Below are 8,361 nucleotides of genomic sequence, written 5' to 3' on the forward strand. Positions count from 1 at the left end.
AAAATATATGTTTTTCTACTTTTCTTTATTTAGACATGACAGTTTATACACTATTCTACTATTTTTACTGAAACCAACCTCTTTCAGTCTTGGCCTAGTAGTCTTTCTTTTAAAAAAGAGAGTTTCCCATTATAAAATACAAATAGAGGCCCAGTGCATTTCATTCGTGCACTGGGGGGTGTGGGGGTCCCTCAGCCTGAACTGCAACCGCTCCAATCTGTGATTCCTCAGGGGAGCCCTCTCCAATCCAGGAGTTTCTGTCTGTCTTTGCAATCATATGAGGCATTTTTTTTTTCTTTGCTTCATTGGTGGAGATTTCCTGGAAGTTTTAGGGTATCTTCCCTTTAATTTTTCCTAGACATTCTGATTTTACTTATGTCTCTCACCTTTGCTTTCCCTCCATCCCCCACTGCAGCAGTAACTTGCTCCAGGCTCACTTTGCTCTAGTGCAGCAGTTCTCAAACTGTGGGTCAAGACCCCTTTGGCGGTCGAACGACCCTTTCACAGGGGTTGCCTAAGACATCCTGCATATCAGATATTTACATTACAATTCATAACAGTAGCAACATTACAGTTATGAAGTAGCAATGAAAATAATTTTATGATTGGGTCACAACATGAGGAACTGTATTTAAAGGGCCAGAAGGTTGAGAACCACTGCTCTAGTGTCTAGGAGATCCATCTGCCACCAGAACTATGATTCCCAGCATTCCTGGTGCTCCCCGCCCTCTGGCCTTCCGCTTCTGGTCCTGGGGCTGCTACCAAAACTATTATTCCCAGGATTCCTGGTGTTCCCTGCAATCTTGGTTTTCCCTTCCTGCTCTATCTTCGTCCCATGGCCTCCCACTCTGCCAAGTCCTCCAAGCCACCAGCTCTCCCTCTCTGCTCTCCGCCTGGCGGCTTAGGGGGACATGGCTCCCTCGGTTGCTGGGAGCGACCAAGGGAGCCACGTCCCCCCAAGTCACTGGCTCTATGCCCGGCGCCTGTGTATGCAAATTAACCCACCATCTTTGTCGGGTTAATTTTCATACTCACTCCTGATTGGCTGGTGAGTGTAGTGGAGGGATGGTCAATTTACATGTTTCTATTTTATTATATAGGATGATAAATTTAATAAATTAAAGTAAAATAGAAAGAATAAAATATCATCTCTTGTCCTTCTCTCAGAGATCATGACTGTTAACTGTTTGGTATTTTACTCCAGATTCTTCCATAGCTATTGTTTATAAAAGACTCTGTGTGCTTTTCTACTGCACCACAGTCACCTCTTTGGACAGAAGTAAGGACAGAAAAACAATAGGAAGAAGAACAGAAGAAGAAACAAGAGCAAAAATTTGTCCAGTGGGCATGGAGGCTGTGGGGGACAGAAGAAGTCAGTCAAAAGAGGAAGTGGCCCTTGCTGGGTGGCTCAGTTGGTTGGAGTGTTGTCCCATACACCAAAAGGTTGCAGGTTCGATTCCTGATCAGAGCATATACTAGGTTGTGGGTTTAATCCTGGTCAGGGTGGGTATAGGAGGCAACCAATTGATGTTTCTCTCTCACATTAATGTTTCTCCTCTCCCTCTCTCTCTCTCCCCCCCACCTTCCTCTGTCTCAGGTGAGGATTAAAAAAAAAAGAGGAAGTGAGCATTATTCATCTTTTTGATGACTTTTTGTTTGGAGCTCCAAGAACCTTCTCTGTGGGAACACGGATCATATAGTAAAATAGAGAGCAGGGGAAATACATCAACAGACAATTTCAACACTTTGTGATGAGTGCTAGGCCAATAGGAAGCACGGGCAGCAGAAGAAGCCAGGGGATGGGAGTCAAACCTGGGTCCCTGAGACAGTGACACCTGAGCTAAACCTTGACTCACCAACCTGGAAGGTTCAGCCAGGTGATGAGTGCGGGGGCAATCCCATTGAGAAAGGGACTGCAGAATTAGTATCATTTAATATGCTGGCAGGAATGGCAGGAGATAGGTGTATCATAAGGAAGGAGTTTTTACTTTATCCCAAGGGTAAAGAGAATCTCTTGAAAGTCTCCAAGCAGGAAATTCACATGATTAGATTTGCACTTTGACAAAGAAAACACATTAGAAGTGGATATGCTTGAGGGGAATCTGGAGGCTAGTCATGGTGCTGTTGCATCATCCAGGTGAGAGGAGATTGTGGCATGAACAACTTCTGTGACACCCTAGGGAGGAGAGATTTGGGGAGATTCTAAAGAGGTTATGAATGTAGATTTGGTGACTGACTGGGGATATGAATGACTTCCAGTTTGAGACTACGGCATTTCTTCACTCAAAATTCTTAGCTTACTTCCTTTTATCTACAAAAGTGTAAGCTTTTGCCCTGACCGGTTTGGCTCAGTGGCTAGAGCATCAGCCTACAGACTGAAGGGTCCTGGGTTCAATTCCAGTCAAGGGCATGTACCTTGGTTGCGGGCACATCCCCAGTAGGGGGTGTGCAGGAGGCAGCTGGTTGATGTTTGTCTCTCATAGATGTTTCTAACTCTCTATCCTTCTCCCTTCCTCTCTGTAATAAATCAATAAAATATATATTTTAAAAAAGTGTAAGCTTCTGAGCTTGACATGAAGACCCTAAATGACATTTCAACCTTCCTTTGCCACCTTCCTATCTCACTTTCTCTCTCACCTGTCCCTGAGCCATAGCAAAATGCTGGTGATTCCTCAAACATGCCCTCTCTTTGTCTATAGTCCTTGCCATCTTTCAAGCCCAGCTCAATGCCACCTCTTCTAAAAAGCCTTCCCAGGTTTACCCTTCCCTTCTTCCCTCTACTCATTTGGAAATGATCTCCTTCTCTAGGCTCCAGTAGCCATTTGCTTCCCCAACTGCTGAAACACTCACCACATTCTGCATTTTGTTTTTTGTAAAAGTGTCTTATTTTCACTAGGTAACCTAAACTTTATAAATAGAGCCTTGCAGGTAGCCTAGCAGAGCCTAACTATTTTTGTGTGTGTTATAGAATCTTAATATATTCATATACAGTTCCATATATATACTATTACTAGAGGCCTGGTGTATGGATTCGTGCACAATGAAAGGAAATTAATTAGGAGGTGGCCAGAGGGACTAGGTGAGATGGGCCAGAAACACCCTGGAGCCAATCTCCCACGGTCCCTCCCCAGCCAGCTGCACCTGGGGCAGTACCAGGGTTTGAAGAGCATCTGTGGAGTGAGCGGGGTCCTTCCGGCAGGTAGGGTCCTTCAGCCTGGCCTGTGGGGATCAGGCTGAAACCAGCAGTCTGACATCCCCCGAGGGGTCCCGGAGTGAGAGAGGGCACTCTGCAAAGTTGCTGTCGCTGGGCAGCTCCTGCATTGAGCGTCTGCCCCCTGGTGATCATTGCACCGCATAGCTACCAGTCAGACAGTCAGACAGTCAGATGGTCACTTAGGCTTTTATATATAGATATTCATGTATATTCATATTTTCCCATAAATAAGCAATACGCACATTATCCATGATTTCTTCAAGATTAGGCACTCTAAATCCATTAAGAGGTGATTCAAAACAGTTCCAAAATAACTTTTTGAAAGTTTCCAAAATAATTTCATACTTTTTATTTCAGAAACCTAGGATTAAACATCAATCTGGCTCAGAATTTAACATTATTCCAGAAATTAGTTAACCAAAAAAGTAAGAACTCTCACAGCACATAGGTAGAGATTACAGGCTCTGAAGTCACACTTGTCCCAGGGGCAAATCTCAGCCTTACCATTAGGCCTTGGGCAGCTTATTTGAGGTTTCCTTTCTTTCCTTCTTTTTTTCTTTTCTTTCTTTTTTTTTTTTTTGTTAAAAAACAAAAACACAACAGACTAACTTTTATTTAGAATTTATAACTTTGCTTAGATTAACCTGTAAATCCATTTAGATCACCCTAGATGTTATGAGGTTTGTGTAACCCCAACCTATAATTTGCTAAAACTTTAACAGAAGGGCTAGTTAAACTTCTTTTCATACCTACACCATCGCTGATATTGATGGCTGCCAAAGCTGTCTTTTCAGGAGCAAGCCTAGGATGGAATTTGTTGGACCAGGGGCTGATCCAACTTGAACCACCAGGTCTGACCAAAGAACCCTCTACTGACCTCCCATGAGCTTTTCTCACTGTACCTTCATTATAATACCAAAATCTCCCAAGGGCAGAGGTTTTCCACCATTTTTGAACATGTGATGTATGAATAGATATGTTTTCTAACTGCAAAGGCACAGAAATGCCCCTACCTATACATTCGATGACAAAGCTCACCTTGTTTATGCATGATATCCCTGAATAAAGACAAATCCAATCCTTTGTTCAGAGAAACAACACTGGAAACTCTCTCTCTCTCTCTCTCTCTCTCTCACACACACACACACACACACACAGTGTGCTGCCAATAAAGTTTGCTCTTTCTAAAATCATCGTCTAGGAGTTGTCTTTTGACTGGCAACTACTGAGTAATTGGACTCTATTCAGTAACAACTACAAAGTTAAAGACTCCTTGAAGGCAGAGACCAAAATCTCAAGGAATTTTTGTTGATTTGAAATAAATGCCCTCTGGGGAAGTTCAGAGCCAAGAAGTTTTATGAAGTAAGGAGAATTAGGCAGGCATAGGGGTTTCTATGGGATAGATAGAATTAAACCTGTGGGAAGACCCTAAAGGCAGAAAGGATCAGCAAGGGCATAGTTAATGTTAAGGCTGGAGATCCAGCCCAGGATAGAGGTTGATGCTCTGCTTTTAGGCTCTCTCCTGAGTGCTATAGGTCTTCAGGATGTGGAAGCCTCCGTCAAGAAGCAGACTTACAAACACTAGTAGATCCTGAATAGAGCAGGACCAGGGGATGAAGTCTTTTGGAGGTTCTTGGAGTCAGACTCTCAACCCCACAAGTTAGAAAATCCATATGGGAGGCTGAGGATTGGCTTAGCGATAAACCAGTTCACGCCAGAGCCCAGTGAGGCAGCGTCTCGGTCGGACCGGGCCGCTAGGCGGGACTCTAAGGAAAACCTACCACCAAGTGGACACAGTCTGTCATCATGGGCAAAGGAGACCCCAACAAGCCACAGGGCAAGATGTCCTCGTATGCCTTCTTCGTGCAGACCTGCCGGGAGGAGCACAAGAAGAAACACCCCGACTCTTCTGCCAATTTTTCCGAATTCTCCAAGAAATGTTCGGAGAGGTGGAAGACCATGTCTGCAAAGGAAAAGTCAAAGTTCGAAGATATGGCAAAGAGTGACAAAGCTCGCTATGACCAGGAGATGAAAAATTATGTTCCCCCCAAAGGTGACAAGAAAGGGAAGAAAAAAGATCCCAATGCTCCTAAAAGGCTTCCATTTGCCTTCTTCCTGTTTTGCTCTGAACATCGCCCAAAGATCAAAAGTGAACACCCTGGTCTATCCATTGGGGATACTGCAAATAAATTGGGTGAAATGTGGTCTGAACAATCAGCCAAAGATAAGCAACCATATGAACAAAAAGCAGCTAAGCTAAAGAAGAAATATGAAAAGGATATTGCTGCATACCTTGCCAAGGGCAAAAGTGAAGTGGGAAAGAAGGGCCCTGGCAGGCCAACTGGCTCAAAGAAGAAAAATGAACCAGAAGATGAGGAGGAGGAGGAAGAGGAAGAGGATGATGACGAAGAGGATGAAGATGAAGAATAAAGGCTGTCCTGTAATGATGTGTGCAGAGTATGTGTGTGTGCTCTCAGGCAATTGTTTTGCTAAGAATGTGAATCCAAGTGCAGCTCAATATTAGCTTCTGTATAAAAACTGTACAGATTTTTGTATAGCTGATAAGATTCTTTGTAGAGAAAATACTTTTATAAAAAAAAATGCAGGTTGTAGCTTTTTGAGGGGCTACTACATACAGTTAGATTTTAAGGCTTCTGATGTTAAATGTTTCTAAATATTTAATGGTTTCTTTAATTTCTTGTGTATGGTAGCACAGCAAACTCATAGGAATTAGTATCAATAGTAAATTTTGGGTTTTCTAGACTGTTGCATTTTTTTTTTTTAAAGAAATTTTGTAATAAAATTATGTATATTAAAAAAAAAGAAAATCCAGATGGTATCTACAGTCATTAGATACCCTTATTCCCCCTCCCCAGAATTAGAAGCATGCTCCCTTCTCTTACTCTCCCTGAGCCTTGACTGCCAACTCACAACTCGTTGGGATTCTGCAGCGACCACAAGCCAGCCTGACACTGCTGGGGCGCTCCCATAACTCAGCCTTAAAATAGCTAGAAAGCTGAGCATTTCCTTTTTGGAATTGAGGTGGAAGAAGAAGAGAACTGCAATGAGGAAATATCCTGAGGACATTCTTGGCCTGAGCAGAGACCCACTGTTCTGAGCATCAACTTATATGCAGGTCCTCACAGACTGGGTACACTTTTGTTCTCCCTAGATTATACCTTCTGATTGGAGAAACAGAGACCCATATAGGAAAAAAGAGCAGCTCTACATCTTCTCTAAAATATAGTGGAAGAAGGTTTGGGAGTCAATTCTTAAGAGTAAATGCATTCCAGATAAGCAGTATAAATGGTTCTAGGTACTCCACCTCTGGAGGTCTAAGGAAAAAGACCAGCTGGAGAATTTTGGAACCTCCTATGCATGTTACTTGGCCATCCCTGACTCTGACTGTGCTGTTTTGGGCCATGAGAAGGAAGAAGAGAAAAGAAAAAATGAGAGAAAGGAGCAAAGAGCAGTAAAAAATGTTTAAATGTCATTTCAAGTTGATCAGTAGCAGAGGAAAGGAATGAAGACCATCAAATTCTTTAGTCATTCTCTTATTCACTCACTCAAGTATTTATTAAGGGCCCAGTATTGGAGGTGACAGAGACAAATGCCCTTAAGGAGATCACCATCCTTGTGTAGAAACAGAAACCCACAGAACTCTGACACAAATGCCATAATAAAGGTTGGAAAGGGCATCAAAGGATTTAACTTGAGTTGAAGAGATTAGGGAAGGTGGCCAAGGGTTAAACTTTGAAAGATGAGCAGGATTTTGATCTGAAGAGGCTAAGAGAACAGTATAAAGAGATTAGAAGGGAGGAGGCCATAACAGCAGTCTGCAGAAGAGTTCACAGCTTGAAGGAGTAAGAATGAAGACTTTTTTGTGAAAACTTCAGCCTCTCCAGAATAAATGAGACTCAACAGACAGGTATTTTCTAAGATCGAACTTAAGGAGATGGTACAAATGGGTCCGAGGGTTAGAAGAGGGGGACTTTGTAATGTCCAAAGTACTGTAGCAATGTCCTGCTACTAACACATCACACATGTCAGGTGGTGACACTTAGGGGTTGGCACTTAGGTGGCACTACAGACCTGTGGACTCTCTGATCCTTCGTGGAGTTTTCAGTGCAAGTGAGGTGAGCCTTCCCTCAGAAACCTGCTGTCCTTGAGGTATCCATTATTTTGGCTCCTCTCAGACTTAGAGACAGGACAGAGCAGAGGTTGAAACACACCTGAACTCCTGGCCTGGTGAAACCCACCCAGAGCACAGTGCTCACCTGTACCTCCCCAGGGCCAAGTGAATACCCATTAGGCCACAGAGATCTTGTCCCATTTGCCCACTTTACTGGTGAGGAACCTGAAGCTCAGAGATGTTAAGCAAACTGCTCAAGGCATCACAACCTAAAGAAAGTAGAAGTCCATTTCAAACTTAAGACAGAGCTAATACCACAACTGATACTCTTTCCACATATCCTACACCCTCTGATTAGACCTGGGGAGGCAATAGAGTGAGCAGAAGGACAGGAACCCTGCAGTCAGTCTGCCATACAATCTGATGACTCTGCAAATTGTTCACCTTTTTGAAACTTCAGTTAACTCACCTGTAAAAAAGAGATAATGGCAACCACTTGAAAGGGTTGTTTTGATAATTAAATTATTTTTAAGTACAAGAGAAAAAAATATAGGGAGCCCATCACAGACCTTGGCACTCAGTTAAACTTTGCTTACTCCACTTTGCCTTTCTGCTTCAGATCTTTTCCAAAGCTCCTCTGAGAAAGATGGAGGAGGAAGGAAGTGAAGAAGAATATTTCCCTCTTCATCCACACTTAGCATGCTGGGTGGCATGTCACAGAGGCCAGTACCACAGGTCAGAGAATTGTCGAATTCTGGAGTAGAGCTCATTCACAGAGGAAGAGATTGGAACCCAAGAAAAAGTAAGATCATTGCTAAATGTCACTTTGCCAGTCAAGGCTAAGGTGGGACCAGGTTTTAATCAGACAACTGTAGTCACTGAGCCTCTTCTGTGAGACTAGGCCCTCTGAGGCCCTGGCCATGTGAAATGGTCCATACAGTTGGGGAGTTTACATGTTAGTAGGGAGACTAATGATAAGCTAATGAGGAACCCTGAGAGAGAAGGGGACTCCCAT

At 43.2% G+C, this 8,361-nt stretch overlaps 1 pseudogene; it reads left to right on the top strand.

The window, feature by feature from the left end:
* Positions 1-5,020: 5,020 nt before the first annotated feature.
* On the top strand, positions 5,021-5,720 carry LOC139004844 (high mobility group protein B2 pseudogene; annotated as a pseudogene).
* The last annotated feature ends 2,641 nt before the right edge of the window (positions 5,721-8,361 follow it).

This window comes from Myotis yumanensis, unplaced genomic scaffold (genome assembly GCF_028538775.1).
Source record: "Myotis yumanensis isolate MYYU_CA2020_CCGP unplaced genomic scaffold, mMyoYum1.0.hap1 SCAF_1, whole genome shotgun sequence".
Taxonomy (NCBI): Eukaryota; Metazoa; Chordata; class Mammalia; order Chiroptera; family Vespertilionidae; genus Myotis; species Myotis yumanensis.